The sequence below is a fragment of the Schistocerca gregaria genome, chromosome 1, assembly GCF_023897955.1.
Source record: "Schistocerca gregaria isolate iqSchGreg1 chromosome 1, iqSchGreg1.2, whole genome shotgun sequence".
Classification (NCBI taxonomy): domain Eukaryota; kingdom Metazoa; phylum Arthropoda; class Insecta; order Orthoptera; family Acrididae; genus Schistocerca; species Schistocerca gregaria.
In genome coordinates, this window is record NC_064920.1 from 1,047,516,992 (window position 1) to 1,047,539,324 (window position 22,333).

The following is a 22,333-nucleotide window of genomic DNA, read 5'->3' on the forward strand; positions in this document are numbered from 1 at the left end:
CCTTGAAGTAACGTTCATAAATTTTAGCAATAATCTTCTTACTTATAACTCTTCTGATAGAACTTATTTTTGTACGTTTGAAGAAAGTATCAACCATCACAAAATTATAACAATGACCATTTTCCTTTTCTGTAAGCTTCCATAATAATCTACAGCAACTACGTCCATAGGTTTCTGAGGTGATATATCTTGCGTCCCACCTTGACAAGTTGACTTCCCTTGACTCTTTGACATCTGTCAAAAGCAGACAGCTCTTCCCCAATAGTTTTAGCCATAGTATAGAAATAAACATTTTCTTGTAGCTTTCGTATAAATTTTTAATACCGCACTGTCCATAACTCTCGTGCATAATTACAGCGAATCAACTTCCCAGTTTCACCTCTGGCGAACATAACTGCCCCTCATTAGGATCCTCATCTGTTCTCCTAAAAGTGTTCCTTTATGTACTCTGTGATTCCTTTCAATTTTTCGACACCTCTTTGCTTTAACAACTGTTTATTAACCCACAGTTTAAAGCATGGTTTTTTTCCCTTCTAATTTTGTTAGACATTTCTCTAATAATTTTCGTATATATATACCCTTAATACAACTGATTTTAAACTCTTTTTCTTCACTTTGACCGAAATTTTCATTACTTCCACGCAATGGCATCTTTGACAAAGCATCTGCAACAACAGTGTCTGAACTTTTATTATACACTGAAGAGCCAAAGAAACTACCAGCCTAATATCGTCTAGGGTCCCCGCGAGCACGCAGAAGTACCGTAACACGACGTGGCATTGACTCAACTAATATCTTAAGTAGTGCTGGAGGGAAGTGACACCATGAATCTTGCAGGGCTGACGATAAATTCCTAAAAATCCGCTCGGTTGGATATCTCTTCTGAAGAGCACGTTGCAAGGCATCCCAGATATGCTCGATAATGTTCATGTCCGTGGTGTTTGGTGGCCAGCGGAACTGTTTGAACTGAGAAGTCTATGCAGGATCCACGGATTCATGAGGTTATCACTATACTAAAGCACGACCATCCGCTCGATGCAATTTGAAACGAGACTCGTCCGACCAGACAACATATTTTCAGTCATGAACAGCCTAGTGTCGTTGTTGACGGGCCCAGATGAGGCGTAAAGCTTTGTGTTGTGCAGTTATCACGGTTACACGTGTGGGTCTTCGGCTCCGAAATACCATACCGATGATGTTCCATTGAATGGTACGCACGCTGACACTTGTTGATGGCCCAGCATTGAAATCTGCAGCAATTTGCGGAAGGGTTGCACTTCTGTCACGTTGAACGATTATCTTCAGTCATCATTCTTCTCGTTCTTGCAGGATCTTTTTCCGGCCGCAGTGCTGTCGGAGATTTGATGTTTTGCAGTATTCTTTATATTCACGGAACACTCGTGAAATGGTCGTGTGGGAAAATCGCCACTTACATTGTCACCTCGGAGATGCTGTGTCCCATCGCAAGTGGACCGACTATAACATATCTTCAGTCATCATTCTTCTCGTTCTTGCAGGATCTTTTTCCGGCCGCAGTGCTGTCGGAGATTTGATGTTTTGCAGTATTCTTTATATTCACGGAACACTCGTGAAATGGTCGTGTGGGAAAATCGCCACTTACATTGTCACCTCGGAGATGCTGTGTCCCATCGCAAGTGGACCGACTATAACACCACGTTCAAACTCACTTAAATCTTGATAACCTGCCATTTTGGCAGCGGTAACCAGTCTAACAACTGCGCTAGACACTTGTTGTCTTATTTTTTCGTTGCCGACCGCAGCGCCGTAGTCTGGTGGTTTATATATCTCTGTATTTGATTATGCGTGCCTATACTAGTTTCTTTGGCGATTCAGTACATTTGATTTCATAATGAGATTGTTGCATCACTATGGGTAGCTTAATGCTTTTTGGTCTGTATATAAACTTACTTTATGTTCCAACAAATAGATTCTGAATTTAGTAAATGCCCAATAAACAGCTAATAATTACACACCTGGAAATTGAAATAAGAACACCGTGAATTCATTGTCCCAGGAAGGGGAAACTTTATTGACACATTCCTGGGGTCAGATACGTCACATGATCACACTGGCAGAACCGCAGGCACATGGACACAGGCAACAGAGCATGCACAATGTCGGCACTAGTACAGTGTATATCCAACTTTCGCAGCAATGCAGGCTGCTATTCTCCCATGGAGACAATCGTAGAGATGCTGGATGTAGTCCTGTGGAACGGCTTGCCATGCCATTTCCACCTGGCGCCTCAGTTGGACCAGCGTTCGTGCTGGACGTGCAGACCGTGTGAGACGACGCTTCATCCAGTCCCAAACATGCTCAATGGGGGACAGATCCGGAGATCTTGCTGGCCAGGGTAGTTGACTTACACCTTCTAGAGCACGTTGGGTGGCATGGGATACATGCGGACGTGCATTGTCCTGTTGGAACAGCAAGTTCCCTTGCCGGTCTAGGAATGGTAGAACGATGGATGTACCGTGCACTATTCAGTGTCCCCTGGACGATCACCAGAGGTGTACGGCCAGTGTAGGAGATCGCTCCCCACACCATGATGCCAGGTGTTGGCCCTGTGTGCCTCGGTCGTATGCAGTCCTGATTGTGGCGCTCACCTGCACGGCGCCAAACACGCATACGACCATCATTGGCACCAAGGCAGAAGCGACTCTCATCGCTGAAGACGACACGTCTCCATTCGTCCCTCCATTCACGCCTGTCGCCACAGCACTGGAGGCGGGCTGCACGATGTACTGTGGAGACCTCACGCCCCACGTGTTGAGCAATTCGGCGGTACGTCCACCCTGCCTCCCGCATGCCCACTACACGCCGTGGCTCAAAGTCCGTCAATTGCACATAGGTTCACGTCCACGCTGTCGCGGCATGCTACCAGTGTTAAAGACTGCGATGGAGCTCCGTATGCCATGGCAAACTGGCTGACACTGATGGCGGCGATGCCCAAATGCTGCGCAGCTAGCGCCATTCGACGGCCAACACCGCGGTTTCTGGTGTGCCCGCTGTGCCGTGCGTGTGATCATTGCTTGTACAGCCCTCTCGCAGTGTCTGGAGCAAGTATGGTGGGTCTGACACACCGATGTCAATGTGTTCTTTTTTTATTTCCAGGAGTGTATATACCAAAGTTTAACATATCAGTACTTGTTTATTTCGTCAGTGAATCATGATGATGAAATTGACACTGACAGCAACGAAACGAAAGAATCAAGTTTAATAAAGTACTACAACAAAAAAAGGGAGGCGCCGTCGTAACGTTGATGCTATGTGTGTTGAATATACTCTTACTAGAGAGGCCAGAAGGTGGTCTCTCTGTCTCTCTTTCCGGTTGTTGAACATTGCAGCTCTCAAAGGCTACATTGTATTAAAAGCAAACAAAAACGTTTCATTTAGAAAAGAATACCTGAGAATCTAGGAAAGTCTCTCATAACACCATAACTGACAGTGTGTGCCATCCAGCCTAATCTCCAGCGTGAAATTTGCAAATTTGCCTCTAACCTCTCTGGCACCAAAGGACATAGGATAATAGAAAATCCACAACCAGGGGAAGGAGGATAATAATACAAATGCAGTGACAGAAAAACTAAATACCTTTGCTTTCAAGGTGCAGTTATGGTATGAGCATGCTGAAATGGTTTGTGGCGACTGTTTTGAAAAATGATGATTTTAGAAGACGATATCTCACAAACTACACATTATATTCACAATTTCTAGTTCTGTTGCTGTTGCCATTTTACATGAAGCCGTATTGTGTATGTATAGGTATGAGAGCTGCAGCTGTGAAAGATTTCCATCAGACAGAAGTGTATGACTTCATTGTGAGACGTTTCAGCCCGTATAACAAGTAATTAGTCATTGTTTCAAAAACAAATGTAGGGGTGGGATTGGTTCTGGATTCCAGAACAAATTTTTGTTCAGAGAAAGACAGCACCCTGAAAACATATATGAACTTTTCTACAAATTTAAAAATATGCAGATTATGTCTCATTTGGATTTAACTTCTGGGTTCCATCAGGTACTTTCGGCTGCTGAATCATGTAAATATACTAACTTCATTTACAGTGGTAGATGATACCAATACTGTGTAGTACCTTTTGTTTTAAACTCATGTTTAGCTGAATGTATAAGAGGGTTGGATTCTGTACTTGGCCAAGACCTGGTGGGAATACTTATTGTTTATTCAGATGACATTTTGGTGACTGAACAAAGTAGGAAAGAACATTCTGAATTATTGAAACACACATGCAAAAATTTAGACAAGGATGTATGACTATGTAACACGAAAAAAGTAAATTTGCTATGCCTGAACTAAAATTCTTAGGTCATGTAATTACATGTAATTACCAAGGAAGGAACAATGGCAGATCCAGATAAAACTTAACCAATTTCAGATTTCCCAGCACCATGTAGTAGAAAACAATTGAAATCATTTTATGGTTTACATAGATTGTATCGAAAATTTGTAAGCACACGTTGTTTGAATGCACCCTGTTTAAGTAAATAACTTAAAAAGAAAACTGATTGGGTCTGGACCCAAGAATGTCAGTAGTCGTTCGAAAATATTAAGAAAGATTTGAATATTAAAATTTTATGTGACTGCCCATATTTCAGCCCACCATTATGTTTACATACAGATGGCGGTATGATGGTATCAGAGTAGACCTGTTTCACGAAAGTTAAAGGTGAAACCATACATCAAACAATTGCCTTTGCAAGTAGAATGCTGTATAACATTAGTAATCTTACACAATTACAGAAAAATACACTCCTGGAAATGGAAAAAAGAACACATGGACACCGATGTGTCAGACCCACCATACTTGCTCCGGACACTGCGAGAGGGCTGTACAAGCAATGATCACACGCACGGCACAGCGGGCACACCAGAAACCGCGGTGTTGGCCGTCGAATGGAGCTAGCTGCGCAGCATTTGGGCATCGCCGCCATCAGTGTCAGCCAGTTTGCCATGGCATACGGAGCTCCATCGCAGTATTTAACACTGGTAGCATGCCGCGACAGCGTGGACATGAACCGTATGTGCAGCTGACGGACTTTGAGCGAGGGCGTATAGTGGGCATGCGGGAGGCCGGGTGGACGTACCGCCGAATTGCTCAACACGTGGGGCGTGAGGTCTCCACAGTACATCGTGCAGCCCGCCTCCAGTGCTGTCGCGACAGGCGTGAATGGAGGGACGAATGGAGACGTGTCGTCTTCAGCGATGAGAGTCGCTTCTGCCTTGGTGCCAATGATGGTCGTATGCGTGTTTGGCGCCGTCCAGGTGAGCGCCATAATCAGGACTGCATACGACCGAGGCACACAGGGCCAACACCCGGCATCATGGTGTGGGGAGCGATCTCCTACACTGGCCGTACACCTCTGGTGATCGTCGAGGGGACACTGAATAGGGCACGGTACATCCAAACCGTCATCGAACCCATCGTTCTACCATTCCTAGACCGGCAAGGGAACTTGCTGTTCCAACAGGACAATGCACGTCCGCATGTATCCCGTGCCACCCAACGTGCTCAAGAAGGTGTAAGTCAACTACCCTGGCCAGCAAGATCTCCGGATCTGTCCCCCATTGAGCATGTTTGGGACTGGATGAAGCGTCGTCTCACACGGTCTGCACGTCCAGCACGAACGCCGGCCCAACTGAGGCGCCAGGTGGAAATGGCATGGCAAGCCATTCCACAGGACTACATCCAGCATCTCTACGATCGTCTCCATGGGAGAATAGTAGCCTGCATTGCTGCGAAAGGTGGATATACACTGTACTAGTGCCGACATTGTGCATGCTCTGTTGCCTGTGTCTATGTGCCTGCGGTTCTGTCAGTGTGATCATGTGTCCCTTCCTGGGACAATGAATTCACGGTGTTCTTATTTCAATTTCCAGGAGTGTATGATAGTAATGTCACCTCTCCCTGAAATCCAAGCATATTTGATACTCTTTTTTAGATTTTTTGGGTAAAGACTTAACTGGAATTTCAAGTTTATTTTTTAAACGTACCAACAACAGTAATATTATTTTTTGTGATACTTTTTTGACGGTTGGGTAGAAAGGAAGCCAATTGTATATTGTCAGATTTCTTCCAGACCCTTTTACTAGGTCTAGAAGACGCGAAACAATATCGTCTGCCTTATTATCGACTTTTAGGTCCTTTCGGTTTTGCACCTGCATAGGTTTACAAATGTTGTACATAGTATGTTTTAGATCAAGCCAGAATGAAATCCTTGATCCCACACTGTCTTCAGTATTCGTTTTACCGTCACGAGCTGTTCTAACTACATGAACAATACAAAATAGGCCTTCAGTTCGTCAAATTTTGTACGCCTAGATTGACTTGGGTCACTTCTATACTTGTTTAGAACTGAATCAGTATAAATATTGGTTAATTCAGCAAATAAATCAATCAATCGATTGTTAAAAATATAACGACCACGATTATAACGATGAATGTACATCCATCGTAGCTCGAATACTTCGAGGCAAATGTATGGTAACTACGTTTTGACGTCTTGTTCGAACGCTTCGTGTGAAAAGGTGTTTATCTATTTAGTTGGCTGGCTCTGAGCACTATGGGACTTAACATGTATGGTCATCAGTCCCCTAGAACTTAGAGCTACTTAAACCTAACTAGCCTAAGGACATCACACAACACCCAGTCATCACGAGGCTGAGAAAATCCCTGACCCCGCCGGGAATCGAACCCGGGAACCCGGCCGTGGTAAGCGAGAACGCTACCGCACGACCACGAGCTGCGGTCTATCTATTTAGTTGCTTCGTCGTCCTTCCCCTTATAAAAGCGCTTAGGCGACGTAACTGAGTCAGTTACAGGAGTTATATTTAAATCTTCAGCAGTAGGTGCAGCGGTGCTGGCAAAAGGCTGAACATCTTCTCCTTCACTACCACTTACTTCACAGTTACTGTCATGATCAATGTTTGTTTCAAAATCTGGGTCGGCGTCATCATATAAAATTCTGTAAGTTCCACTGATGAAAGATTTCCTATTGCAGTATTATATTCAAGCTATTGACAATGATAAATCGGTGTTAGGACATCACAAGTGGTTCGCAAGGTAACTGAATGATGGGTCGTACTGTCAGAAATTAGTCAAACAAACGGTAGGGTTGGGTCTGACAGACCCGCGCGCTTTTTGGAATACTGCCGAAAACCAACTAAAGAAAGCAAGACCACACTCACGGCGTGAACACTTTCTCACGGATGTTTCAGGAAACTAGCAGAGCTCTCAAGTCCAGTCAGATACTATATGAATATAAATGCAGTGAAACCCAGCTCGACCTTTCTAGGGTTACATCTTCAGACAATCCTGAAATTTGGCTACCTGCGTGGACAAGACGCCTGCCTTCCCGTGATTCTGTTCTGACTTTAATGAACGGACATTCAACATCAATACTATTATCAGTATTAACGTCGTCACAGAACAAGTCGTCTTCTGTTTCTTCAAAACTAAAGCCTTCGAAATCACTGTTGTTCTTACTATATTCGTTCCCTTGACACACTTTCATTAAATTAACACAAACATCAATATCACCGTCACTGAGAGTTTCATCAATTCATGTACACTTACTTGTTTCACATAGATCAGTTGTCTTAGAACAAGCTATTTAATTTTACGCCACCAGTCTCGATATGAAGTTGAACATAGATAGTTAATCATATTTCTCAAGCTTTCATCTTTCACAAATGCAACGCTATTTAACCATATATTGTACAAAAAAGATTCATTTTCATTCACATTATTCAGCACCCTACTGTCACTGTCATAACTGGCAACTGAATTAGTATAGTCATCTATGCATGCCTCATTACTAGTAATTAAATCAGCAGTTTCGCTCGGCGTGATATCATCGTGAATGTCCCTTAATCCTTTAACAGTGTCTTTGGGTACTTCTATAGCACTACTGTCAATACTAAACATTTCTCATTATGAGTATACCCAGTCCTTCCAATTCTTCTTTAAAGCCAGCAAAATAGTTTTCTTCTTCATTACTATACTCATCATACATATTTATTGTCATCATCAAATCACCACACATCTTACCAACAACATCACTCGCTACTTCATTACTGTTTAACTACCCAGTTTCTTTTAAGTTGCTGTCAGTTAATAAAGTATTCGCTTTTTTCTTATCTGGTACTCCCCATTAATTTCTGAATTCCAAAATCATCACAAAAACCAGTTGTAATTTCTGGTACATTTGTTATTTGTTTTATGAGCCCCAAACTTGTGGACCAACAATGGTGTCCAAGCTAGTTTTCCGTTTCCCAAACTAATACTGTGTCCTGTTTCCTTGCGTTTTGATAATCATCTCTAATCCAACTTCTGGTCCAACTACTTCCATATTTCTGTCCAGAATAAAAATTGTTACAATTTGCTTTACTGAATTCCTTCTGATGATGATTGGTACCATTGTGGTTGCTATGTTCCCTCCTGTTGTGATTATTACCATGCAAATTCTGGTTATTATCTCTTTCAAAATGTGTGTACCTATTGTGGTTGTATATCTTTTTTTTCGAAAATTCCGTCTAATTTATCTACATAATTCAAAACCTGGTCTATTGTGTCGCCTGGCCCATAGATTCTAGTGTACCTCAAATGCTAACCTCCTTTGTAAAGTATCGATTTGGGTAAATTCATTGAAAGGTTTGCTCAAATGAGCTTAATTTTTTGTCGATTTTTTGCAAAACTCTTTCATGCTAATATGCTCTTCCCAGTAACTTGGTCAATTGACAAATTCACTTTCCATTCTCGCTTTTTGACTCTCTGACAAAAACCTATCTGAAAGTTCCTTCTCAAAATCTACATAGGTTGTGTCATCATTAGTAGACCTATTATAGATATTAGTTACTAAATTATCGCTGCAATTCAGCAGAAAATCCACACGATGTAAATTACCTTCACCTGAAAAGTTTTTCACTGAAATGTTGCAAAACTTGAATCTGACATAGTTAACAAGATTCCTATTAACCACATAAATGGACTTTTTGGCATAGAACAGAAAAACTACTTGCTAGAGCAATGGTTTTGTTGTTACTTAATACTAGATTCTCTGTGAATTTACTGTCTACATTCTTCACCTGTTTTGTGAAAGAGCTTTCAGCAAGTGCCAGTTTAGTATCAACATAAGTTTGCAAAGTCGAAATTCGACTTTTTACGCTTGTACAAGAGTTACGGTTTGCACATATACTTTTTCGAAAGCAATTTTGATTCGTTTCCTATCTACTGTTATTCCATGTTTGATATTTTTGACTTCAGCATTAAATGTAAGTTTACTTTCTTTCATCTTGAACTCAACAAACTCTACGCAATCACCTACTTTACCAATTTTTAATTCATATCATTTAGTTGAGCTCTACTGTTTAACGACACAATTAAATAACCGAATTCTGTGAACTGGTCCTTACTTTCCTGTTTGTCGTTTTCAAATTGCTCATTAATTTTTGTAAACTGGTCCTTATTCCCATCATTAATTTTTTATTAAGATTGGCAGCATGGTACTCACATCATTACCACTATCTCATTGTTTTAATAGATTACATGGTCCATCGGTTCTTTTTCCTGTTCTAATGCTTCATCGCTAAAGATTTCCTGTTATTGTTTCACAAGACTACTGAAGTCTCCTGTGTCTCTATTATCTCCCACTGTTTCAAATTCCTGTATTGGGACTGTCATTGTCAATGATTATGTAACTAAACATTTCACCATCAAAAGAAAAGAAAAAAAAGAAAATGTTTCCAGTACTTAACTTTGTTACTGGACATTGACGTTATTTCTTGCTCAACTCACTTTTTATTTTTCATCCTTTTCTTCTTCTTGACAGTGAACTCCTTTTGCTGTTATTGTTGCTGTTTCGTAGCTGTGGTTCATACTTGGTTGTTTGTTCATTTCACAATATGTACACTTTAATCTGCAGAAAGAAAAATAATCCGACACAGTATTCACATATAACTTTGAGAAAATTCCTGATAAGACCTTCATATTCTATTACTATAGCTCATATTCTGTTCATTCATTTTGAAGCAAGTTTAAAATTCGGGGTCAGGTCACAATTTTACAGCACTCTGAAATAGTGACACACCACAGAGAGATGTAGCAACAGTGGAATAAACAATTTTCATGGTACCCATCTGTTATTGTTCTTCTTTGTAGTTGTCGAAAGTTGTAGGCTCATGCTCCATGTCCGTGCTTGATTCTGAAATGCAGCTTTACATACCTGTCTAGAGGATGCTCAGCTTCATTTTCTTAAATAATATGAACACTGGTAGAGTTTCTGTTTTTAAATTGATGTTGTTTTAGTCATTTCACTTCACCACACAATTAATATGAACCTCCACACTAGCTCAACAGGTCTCCATACTAGAACTACAAACTTGTATTGAAAAAGACAAAGATTTAAATATAACAACAATTCGATCTATTCATCCAAAATCGTCTTTAGACACATCACAAAAACAATGTACAAATTACTATTTATAATTGCCTGCCTTTTCAAGAAGTCCATAATCACCTCTGTAATTACATAGAGTATATATATATATATATATATATATATATATATATATATATATATATATATATATATATATATGTTGACGTTTGCATATTTTCGTGTAGCTTCTTGCTAGTAGAATCGGTCATTTCGTATGATCTAAGATCGGTTAGTGTATTTATCTCACTATAACCAGTTTTCTTACAGGAGGCAACCCTGAACATTTTCCCATGAACACATTGACTCGTTTATCTCACAGTGAATTAAATGTATTAATAGGTACTACAGTTATTGTTGAAGTAATAAACCATTTACTTACTTCTTTCCATTTGTCTCATTTTCCATTTGATTGTCTTTTATATTTCATTCGCGTATTTCTTGTTTTATTTTATTTTATCGATTGCTCTCAGTGTTGCCTCTGTTACTGTATTACTTTCGTAAGATTAAGAAAAAAACTGTCACAACACAAATCCTCACGAGCATTCACTATTTAAGCACACATAAAATATTTCTAACTTATTTGAAACTAACAATAAAAAAAATCTTTCGCCACCAAGAACAAACATGGATATCAAGTTCCTCACACAGAAAAGAAACACCTGAATAAAAAAAGCATAATAGCATATATTAATTATTGTGTAACAATCGCCCTATTTTCTATATAGGGAAAACAGGAGTTTAATTATTCATAAACCTTACAAACAAAACACTGATGACTGCCAACTCAACCACTCTGACAAATCCTCAACGCATTTTAATAAACGCAGACTAACAATAAGTAACATTCACAACAATGTAACTGTATGCCACATGAAAAATAATGATAGAAAACTTAGAACATATAGACATAACGTTACGAAAAAAAGAAAGATGTTAAATGAACAGAGTTTAGGAAACAGTTTCTTCAGCTTTTTTAAAAGCTTTTTCCCATAAAAAGAAATGTTTTAATGACGCAACAAGTTTCAAACATATATCCAAATCTGATATGTATACAAATAATTGTTTTGCAAATGACATTTGTACATAATTAATAATGTAACGTCTAAGAATATAGACCGATTAAGCAACCCAGGACTCGAAATGCACCGTGTATTGAAATAAAAATCACGGCTTGTCCCAGAAGGCGATTTATTTTATATTCCTTGTTTTATATACTTATCTACTCACATTAATCATTCTTACCGCAAACATAATCCATACGAGAGATATACTAATGTTATATTCGAATATTTATTCCCTCTAATTTCACATAATAACGTTTCTCGAGAAAGCAATCGTTTTTCTGCCAAGTATTGATATTTATGTTCTCCGAGAATCTCTGTTACACTTTCCTGTGGAGTTTCGAGAATTATTACCACCCAGTAATGTGTCTACGTTTTCCCTCAGGCCTGATTCGTATGGGTTCAAAACGTAGGAGAACTGGTCGTCAGCTTAGCATCTTGTATACGAATTCCATTGCAGGTGAGTTTTGTTCAATATACAGCAGGAAACTCTGGATATTAATTCTTAGCGAATTTTCCTCAACCCTGTTTAACATGTTACGTTTGCCGCAGAGGGCCGGTTGTCTCAAGCCTACTTCCTAAGGGCTCAAAACGTAGAAAAATTGGTCAAATTAGTATCTTGCATGTGATTACCTTTACGGGTGGATTTTTTCAATATATAGGGGGAAACCCTGTGAATAACTACTTAGGGAAGCTGTCTTAATCTTTAGATGTAGCGTTTGTCTCCGAGTACCCGTTGTAATGCTTGTGCAGGGTGTCAAATATAACAGTACGGCCATACATGTTCGTCGGGCAACTACTACGAAGGGGAAAAGTTTGTCTCTGGTGTCATGTTGCGGCTAATACCACTTAAATGAATACCAATATTGGTTATCCTGTGTATGAGTACTAGTCATTTTCGCTTGTTGTATGTGAAAAACTCACTAGCCTTGTGACAAAGTAAATACAAGGTGTTTACAATACATGTTACACACTTCCAGAGGTTGTAGATAGGAATCCATGTCCACAAACGTCATCCAACGACGCTACTGATCGGCAAAGTTATTTCCACCGGCGCTTGTATGTGTATGTACATATGGCTTGATTCCGTGATTATGTTAGAGACTTCCAGGGAAGGTGGAGAAGGAAAAATATATAAATTTGAGGTAAGGATCCCTGTAGAGGGAACGAATGAGTCGAAAGTTATAAGCGGAAACCGTTCTCATTCTTCTGACAGTGGAATAAATCTACTGCTACTGTTTTAGCTAAGATTGGAGGGTAGGAAATTTTCAGAGTTGGTAGCACTGACCAACACAAGAAAAAAGGCTGGTAAACATGGGCTCTAAAATGCATACCTTAAGACCTATGAGCACTTGTTCGATAGAAGAGTTGTTTTTTACACCATCAAAGATGAACACATGCTCATAGCTCGTGAGGGATTCATTTAAATCCGATGTTTACTAGACTTTTTCCTCTCCTTGGTCCATGCTACTACCTATGAAATTCACAGACCCTACATTCTCAGCAACAACAGCATCGGTACATGTGTTCCACTTCCAGGGGTTTCTGAATAATTTTTGCTTGTAGTTTTCGACTTGTTATTTTCCGAACCAGGTACCCTACCTCAAATTGATACGTTTATCCGACTCCACCATCTTTTAAAGTTTATCACGTCATCAGTTTATCACCTTGTTTATGCATATGTTTACGGACGCCGATGCCTATATTTTTGATGCTTTGTAGCGACGTTAGATGAGGCACTGTTTGCAGATGACGCTGTAATTTAACATCTAGTAAAATCATCAGACGATGAATTCCAATTATAAAATGATCTAGAGATAATTTTTGTATGGTGCGAAAAGTGGCAATTGGCACTAAACAAAGAAAAGTGCGAGGTCATCCACATGGTCATAAAAAGAAATCTGATAAATTTTGGGTATACGATAAATCGCAGAAATCTAAGAGCTGTCAGACTAAATACCTAAGAATTACAGTTACGATCAACTTAAACCATATAGATAATATTGTGGGGAAGGCGAAACGAAGACTGCGCTTTGTTGGCGGAACACTTGGAAGATGAGACAAACCCACTAAAGAGACAGCCTACATTACATTATCGACTTGTCCGTCCTCTGCTAGAATACTGCTGCGCGGTGTGGCTTCCTTACCAGGTCGGATTGACGGAGGACATCGAAAAAGTGCAAAGAAGGGCAGGTCATTTCGTGTTATCGCGCAATAGGGGTGATCGTGTCACTGATATGATGCGCAAGTTGGGGTGGTAGTCGCTGAAACAAAGGCGGTTTTCTTGCGGCGAGATCTATTGACGAAATTTCAATCACCAACTTTCTCTTCCGAATGAGAAAATACTTTGTGGACACTCACCTACGTAGGGAGAAATGTTCATCATAATAAAATAAGAGAAATCAGAGTTCGAACGGAAAGATTTAGGTGTTCCTTTTTCCCACGCGCCATTCGAGAGATGAATGGTAGAGAAGTAGTATGAAAATGTTTCGTTGAACCCTGTGCCAGGCATTGAAATGTGAATTGCAGAGTAACTACATAGATGTAGATGTTCTAGATATGTATTCCTAGGTAAAATTTTATCTACTAAGTTGCCTCTGCAATCTTTAGAAGTGTGTAACATGAGTTTTAAAACATCGTGTATATGAAAGCGCATTATTTACCTTTGACTAATGAATATATGATAATAGTTACGAAGCAGGATTGAGACTGACATAATTAAATATTTTAGAAGACGCAATGAGTCACAATACCGTCTGATTAGGGCAGATGCCACGGCGCAGAGTGACGAGGAAACAACATGATATTTGCGAATTCCATTCCAGCTGCGGAGACAACCCGGCGGAGAAATATTTGTGAATTGTCTGCAAGTGGCTGTGATTCAGTAGGTCGGATATATTTATCTGGTGGCAGTATTTAGGACAAAGCATAGAGATGTTTAGACACGCAAGGTGTCGCCAATGGAGTTAAAAACTTCCGAGAGGTTGCCTTCAAACAAACTTATTTGTTCAGGAATGATATCTCAGCAGTTGCTACTCTCCTATTAATATATTCGTTTTAATAAAAAATTCCAGTTCCAAAACATACAGACACCGACAGATGTCAACATCACAGAACTATCAGTTATGGTAAGGAAATATAGACTTGATTTATTTGCAGGAGAATGGAAGAAGGGGTTGGAGATCATCCTAGAGAAGATTTGGCTTCCTGATATCACCTGATACAATACTAACCGTAGGTCTCATCTAGGAAGCTAGATATTAAAAAAGTCACATCTATATTTATAACATTTATAGATTAAGAGAACTGTTTGGTATTGTACTCTGGAAGACAAACTTAGTTACCAGGCTTAAAATACAGGGGACAAAGTCTATACTAATAATAAAACTGTAAAACGGTTGTGTCTGTTTGAACTCACTAATTTCTAAAACTATTAGACGAACTTTCACGGGGTTTCTACAGGTAACTTGAGGGTAGCTTGGGGAAACATATACGCTTTATTTCATCTAATTCAAAGAATTTTTCGGTTTTATTGTTGAAAGCTGGCGAGGGTACACATTTGGATAAGTGATTATGAAATTGTTCTTCTTGGTAAGTTTTGCTGTATAAGACTTTCAATTGAAGATCTCAGTTCTTCCGTTTGTGTTGATTAAATGCAAACAATCATTCATGAAAACACTTAGATTTATGAAAGAGCTACACTAATACCTCAAGCTTTGACGTACTTACTCATCTCGAGCGAGAAATTCTTCTTTCCAACATAGCATGATAGAGGTTGAAATTTTGAAAGGACGTGGCGCAGGCGAGTGATTTATCAAATCCCGAATCCCGCTTATCCCTAACAGTTCGCCATTTCGCTTTAGACGTGTACAATTCCCAGTGACCGTATCTCATAACATGGCCATATACAAAGCCCAAGTGTGGACCTTAGTTTCAATTTCTTTTGGCATGGCATCCCTGCGGCGCTGTCTGCCTTGTTGCAAACAAACAGTCTCTTTGTTGATGTTCCTAGTCATATTATTATAAATATTGTGTACAAAGACGGTATGTAAATCAAAAATAAGTTTCACACGTACGTATACCCGAGCACAGCTACAAAAAAAGTACTCGAGAAAGGCCGGATTTGTCACCTACTGTTAACTGCAACTGGTAGATGAACCATAAATCCGTTCTGAGCGTCGAGGGATATGAAAAGGAACCACCAGTCGAGAACAGGGCTGTAACCAGTCCTCTATGGTATTAAAAGCGTGCGTTGAGCAAGCAGTAAAGAAAACCAAGGCAAAATTTGGAAAGAGAATTAAAGTTCAGTGAGATGAACACAAAAACGTTGAGGTTTGCTCATAGTATTGGGATTCTCTCAGAGCCCACAAATCATTTCAAAGATCGTTTGGGAGATATGGTTCAGAAAAGATTTTAAGATGAATATTAACAACAGTAATACATCTACATGGATACTCTGCAAATCACATTTAAGACCAAGGCAGAGGGTTCATCGAACCACCTTCACAATTCATTGTTCCAATCTCGTACAGCGCGCGGAAAGATTAAACACAGATATCTCTCCGTACGAGCTCTGATTTCCCTTATTTTATCTTGGTGATCGTTCCTTCCCATGTAGATCTGTATCAACAAACGTATTTTCGCATTCAGAGGAGAAAGCTGGTGATTGGAATTTCGGGAGAAGATTCCACCGCAGTGAAAAACGCCTACCTTTTAAAGATATCGAGCCAAAATCCTGTATCATTCCTGTGACACTCTCTCCCATATTTCGCGATAATACAATAGGTGCTGCCTTTCTTTGAACTATTTCGATGTGCTCCGTCAGTCCTATCTGTTAAGGATCCCACACACAGCAGCAGTATTCTAAAAGCGGACGGACATGCGTAGTGTAGGCAGTGTCCTTAAGAGGTCTGTTACATTTTCTAAGTGTCCTGCCAATAAAACGCAGTATTTGGTTAGCCTTCCCCACAACATTTTGTATGTGTTCCTTCCAATTTAAGTTGTTCTTAATTGTAATACCTAGGTATTTAGTTGAATTTACGACTTTTAGATGAGACTGATTTATCGTGTAACCGAAGCTTGACTAGTTCCTTTTAGTACTCACGTGGATGACCTCACACTTTTCGTTATTTAGAGTCAACTGCCACTTTTCGCACCATTCAGATGTCGTTTCTAAATCGTTTTGCAGTTTGTTTTGATCCTCTGATGACTTTATTAGTCATCTGCAAACAACCGAAGACGGCTGCTCAGATTGTCTCCAGAATCGTTTATATAGATAAGGAACAGCAAAGGGTCTATAAGACTACCTTGAGGAACGCCAGAAATCACTTCTGTTTTACTCGATGACTTACCGTCAGTTACTACGAACTGTGACCTCTCTGACAGAAAATCACAAATCCAGTAACATAACTGAGACGATATTCCGTAAGCCCGCAATTTCACTAATAGCCGATTGTGTGGTACAGTTTCAGAAGCCTTCCGGTAATCCATAAATACGGAATCGATCTGAAATCCCTTGTCAATAGCACTCAAGTATACGCTGGTAATGGAAGAAACCATAATCAAATCAAGCGACGTTGAAGGTATCAGATGTCTTTCGCTATTTGGCGATGTAACGATGAAATAATAGCAATTTGGGTATTGTAGATATTAAGTCCTATGCTGCCCAATAAGAACTGAAATATCAATCCGCCTCATGCAGCATACTGTTTGCTTATGTTTTAACTAAATATGTTTCAATACATGCTGTGCCGCCTTCAATGTCATAATATTTTATTTTACCCGCATGGCTCTTAATTGTTTTGAGTATAGTTTTATGGAACACACATTCTAACAGCTTGCCATGGTTTCTGATATTGTAGTTTGCTTCCGTCATAAACCTACAATAGTATGTGAGCTGTAGATTAATACCTTGCGTTTTGGCATAAAGAGAATGGGTGCGTAATGGTTGCAACAATGATAACGAAACAGTTACTCTAGCGAACCAAAAATAAGAAGAGAGCAAAACGAATTGTCATCAGGAGCTGTGACCAGCTATAGAGCGTCCGGCACAACTGAGAACTAGCAGCACAAAACCGACAACCTCATGTCAGACAGAATATCAAAGAAACCACATTAAACGTTGGAAAATAAACTGTGGCTTGGATAAGGCATTTCTGAACATCGTTAGGTGAGTGAGGATATTAAATGTAGACAGGCACTAGCAACAAAAACCTTTTTGGAAAAGAGAAATTTATTAGCATGTGATATAAATTTAAGATCCATAAGTTCTTTTTATACGGCTTATATCCTTGCACGGAAGTGAAACGTGGATAATAATCTGTGTGAACAATGAGAGAATACAATAGTTTGAAAAGTGCTGCTACATAAGAATGGATGAGTTGGATACCTGTTACGTCTAAAACTTTGTTTCCGCCGTTCTACTCGGAGTTCGCCGTTTTAACGTGAAAAACTTTTAAAAAATTACGATTGAAAGCATTTGTCATCGCTGGCCACAGCTTTTACCCATCTTTCTCGCAGCATAAGAATCACCCGGCGGAAAAAATGGCCGTCTTCTGAGGAGATCAATGAATCGATCCAGTGTCGCACTTGATCGTATGACCGGAAGTGCCCAGTGCCATTGATCGAAAAAGTTGGTCGTCAGAGGGCGCAATGTCTGGAGAATACGGCAACCGGGGCAGGACTTCCCATTTAATCGTTTCAAAGTATGTTTTGATGGGTTTAGTGACACTGGGTGGAACACGCTCATGTATCAAAATAACCTTTTCACGTCTCTCAGTCCCCGGCTCAAACGCACCAGTTGCTTTCGATAACGACATCCTGTGACTGTTTCACTCGGTTTGAGTAGTTCATAATATAACAGGGCGAATCGGTCACTGGTTTTCTACCTCAAAGTCACCGTTTTTAAGCAATCAAACCATTCACACTGATAGTTGCCTCACCATTGGTCTGACCCAGTATTTTATGAGCCTCAGCCGCAGCTTTCCTGATGTTAAAGCAGAAAATTAGGACTTCCCACAAATGACGAGAATTGGGCTCGTAAGTTGACATCTTCAGTCGAGGATAACTTTCTGATTCAGTCACAAGTTTACTAATAGTTTGGTTATTGTGTGACACGTACGACCTACCACCTGCCCCAGAATTGCCGCTATTGTCATCTATTGCGTACCGGCGGAGAGCAGAAAGGTTTTATGGAACAACTTAACACTTTGGAGATCGAGGCGAGCATAGCACGGACCACAACGTTCCGTTCAAAACAGTGCTTCCGAGTGTAGGTCAGGGAGCGATTTTCTCGATACGTGAGCCCCCCTACCACCCCGTGTCTGGTGCTGACTTCTATTGTCAATATCTAGAACTATTTCGAAAGAAACATAGCAAATATGACAGGAGATGTCACTAATGCCTTATACAACATGGTCGCATTAACGTAATTTCGTGCATGTGCTCGTTAGGATTCGCAGTTTGTTCTAGAGTTTGTTATAATTCTGCCACAAATACATCATGATCGTTGAGTGAACAACATATTTTTGAAGCATAAGTGAAAAAATTGCTCAATAACTCACCTCTCACTTCTTCTTGGAACATTAATTGTCCTCTCTGTCATCACTATTTTAAAATAGACAACCGCCTTCAAAGAAGGTTAGTAAATATAAAAAAATAAATCTTGTACTTAGTCATATTTATTATGCACTCTTGAACATACAAAAATTACGTACGTGAGAGTAACACTTTAAATAACGGAATAAATGGCCGGTTTTCTAGGCCCGTTATTCTTGTAAGTTGCCGGTCTCCAAGGTGTTACATAAAAGAACGAAACAGTTGATAGGATATCTCCAGACACATCAGAGATTCGTCAGTTTAGTTATGGAGGGAAGTATGGGACGTCTATTTACGTAATTCTGTCAGAAAATCACATGATGTCATTAACAAAAATACTACAAACTGATTGGTGCTACAAGCGGTAACATTTCTGGTAACAGTTTATGGCATCGACATTTTATGTGCTACACAAATACCCATTAAATATGAGGGACCAGTTCGCTGTTAGTTTACGTGCTTACTGGTGGCACGAGTCTCGTTCTTGGGACAGCATGTACGTGTTTTACATCTAAATTTACGTGTTTGTGTGTGTGTGTGTGTCTGTTTCTAAGGGACCAAACTGCCGAGTTCATCGATCCCTAGACTTACACACTCCTTAAACTAACTTATGCTAAGAACAACACACACACCCATGTCCGAGGGAGGACTCGAACCTCCGACGGGAGGGGCCGTGCAGTCAGTTACATGGCGCATCTAACCGCGCGGCTAAATTTACGTCTACACCTATACGATTACTCTGTAACTCACAATTATGTTCATCGACCCACCGTCAAGCTACTTCTCTGTCTTCCACTCTCGAACTGCAAGCGTGAAAATCGAACATTTATATCCTTTTTCCGACCTCTAGTTTGTCTTCTTATGAGGATCATTTCTCCCCACGTAGGTAGACTCAGGAGAAAGTTTGTCACTGAAATTTCATGAGCAGGTCCTGAGGTAGCGAAAATCGCCTTTCCTTTGTGCCACCACAATCCGTGTATGATATATGTGAAACTCTCTCCCCTATTTCCCGGTAATACAAAATGAGCTGCCTTTCTTTGTACATTTTATACCTCCCTCGACAATCCTATCTGATGCGGAACCTACACCTCACAGCAATACTCCAGATGACGGCGGACAAGCATAGTGTAATCAGTATCTTTAGCAGACCTGTTGCATTTTCTTAGTCTTCTGATTAAAAAAAATCAGCTTTGGTTTGCTTTGTCCACAACATTATCTATCTGATGGTTCCAATTTAAGTTATTCGCAATTGTAATTTCTGAGATTTTAGCTGAGTTTACAAACTTTAGATTTGTGTGATTTATTATGTAACCGAAATCTGGTAGATCTCTTTTAGTACTCATGTGAATGACTTCACAGTTTTCGTTGTATAGAGTCAATTGCCACTTTTCGCACTTTACAGACATCCTGTGAAAATCATTTTTCAGTTCGTTTTGGTTATCTAATGACTTTACAAGACAGTAAATGAGAGCATCATTTGCAAACAATCTGGAACCGCGAGACCGCTACGGTAGCAGGTTCAAATCCTGCCTCGGGCATGGATGTGTGTGATGTCCTTAGGTTAGTTAGGTTTAATTAGTTCTAGGGAACTGATGACCTTAGAAGGTAAGTCCCATAGTGCTCAGAGCCATTTGAACCATTTATTGATAGGGCTACTCTGATTGCTTCGTAAATCGTTTATTAATTCATAAGTTATTAATTCTGGTTTACTCGATGATTTTTTGTCACTAACTACGAACTGTGACCTTTTTTTGACAGGAAATCACTGATCTATTCGCATAATTGAGACGATACTCCATAGGCACACAATTTGATTAGAAGTCACTTGTGAGGACGGTGTTAAAACCTTCTTAAGAACTAGAAATATGGAATCAATTTAACATTCCCTGTCGACAGCACTCATTATTTCATAAGAATGAATTATTTTGTGGCAATAAATCATTTCGTGAGAATAAAGAAATAGTTGTGCTTCACAACAACGACATTTTCTGAATCCGCGTTGGCTGTTTGTCATAACGTTCGAGTACAGTGTGTGTCTCAAATTCCTGCTGCAAATCGACATTAGAGATCTTGATCTCTAATTCAGTGGATCTCGACTTGGGTATGGGTGTGACTTCTGTAATGTTCCCGTATTTAGAAAAGAGTATTTCGACGAGCGAACGGTTGTACTTGATTGCTAAGTATGGGGCTACTGTATCAGCACACTCTGAAACGAACGTGATAGGTACACAATGTGGACCGCAGGCCTCGCCTCTGTTAAGTGTCTTAAGGTGTTTCGCTAGAGCGACGATATCTGCTTCTAACTTACTCATGTTGGCAGTTGTTCTTGATTCGAATTCTTCATTATTTAGTTCGTCTTTTTTGTGAAGGAATAAATAATGTAACTATTGTTATCGTACAGTGAACGTGTTGATCGCATCTTGCCGCTGGGATACTTTATAAATGATCAGAATTTCTTTGAGGTTTCTGTCAGTTACCGAGACAGAGTTGGTTGCGGAAACTATTAAAAGCATATCGCATAGAAGTTGGCCCTAAATTTTGAGCTTCTGTGAACCTTCTTAAATCTCGGGGATTCTGCATTCTTTTCAATTTGGCACGCATTTTTCATTGCTTCTACAATAGTGTTCTGACCTGTTTTGTGCACCACAAGCGATCACAACCAACGATTATGAATTCATTTAGTACCTATCTCTCAGTTGCCATCGGTAATATTTCTGTGAATTTTAACCGCATCTGCTCTACGCTTACGTAGATTTGAAGGAGTGGAGACTGTCTCTTAGGAAGGTGTCACGCGAATTCTTATACCGTTTTTAAACAGACGTGTTTTGAGTTTATTTTTGGTGGGTTTCGCTATTACGGTATTCAGCCTAGCTACAAACACACTGTGGTCAAATGGTTCATATGGCTCTGACCACTATGAGACTTAACCTCTAAGGTCATCAGTCCGCTAGAACTTAGAACTACTTAAACCTAACTAACCTAAGGGCATCACACACATCCATGTCCGAGGCAGGATTCGAATATGCGACCGTAGCGGTCGCGCGCTTCCAGACTGCTGCGCCTAGAACCGCTCGGCCACCCCGGCCGGCTCATTGTGGTCACTAATCCCTTTTTGCCACATGAAGAACACTCCTTCACAACGTTCGGTTATATTAGAATCGCAGGCAGATTCCTACTTTCTCATGCTGATCGTCGTTCTG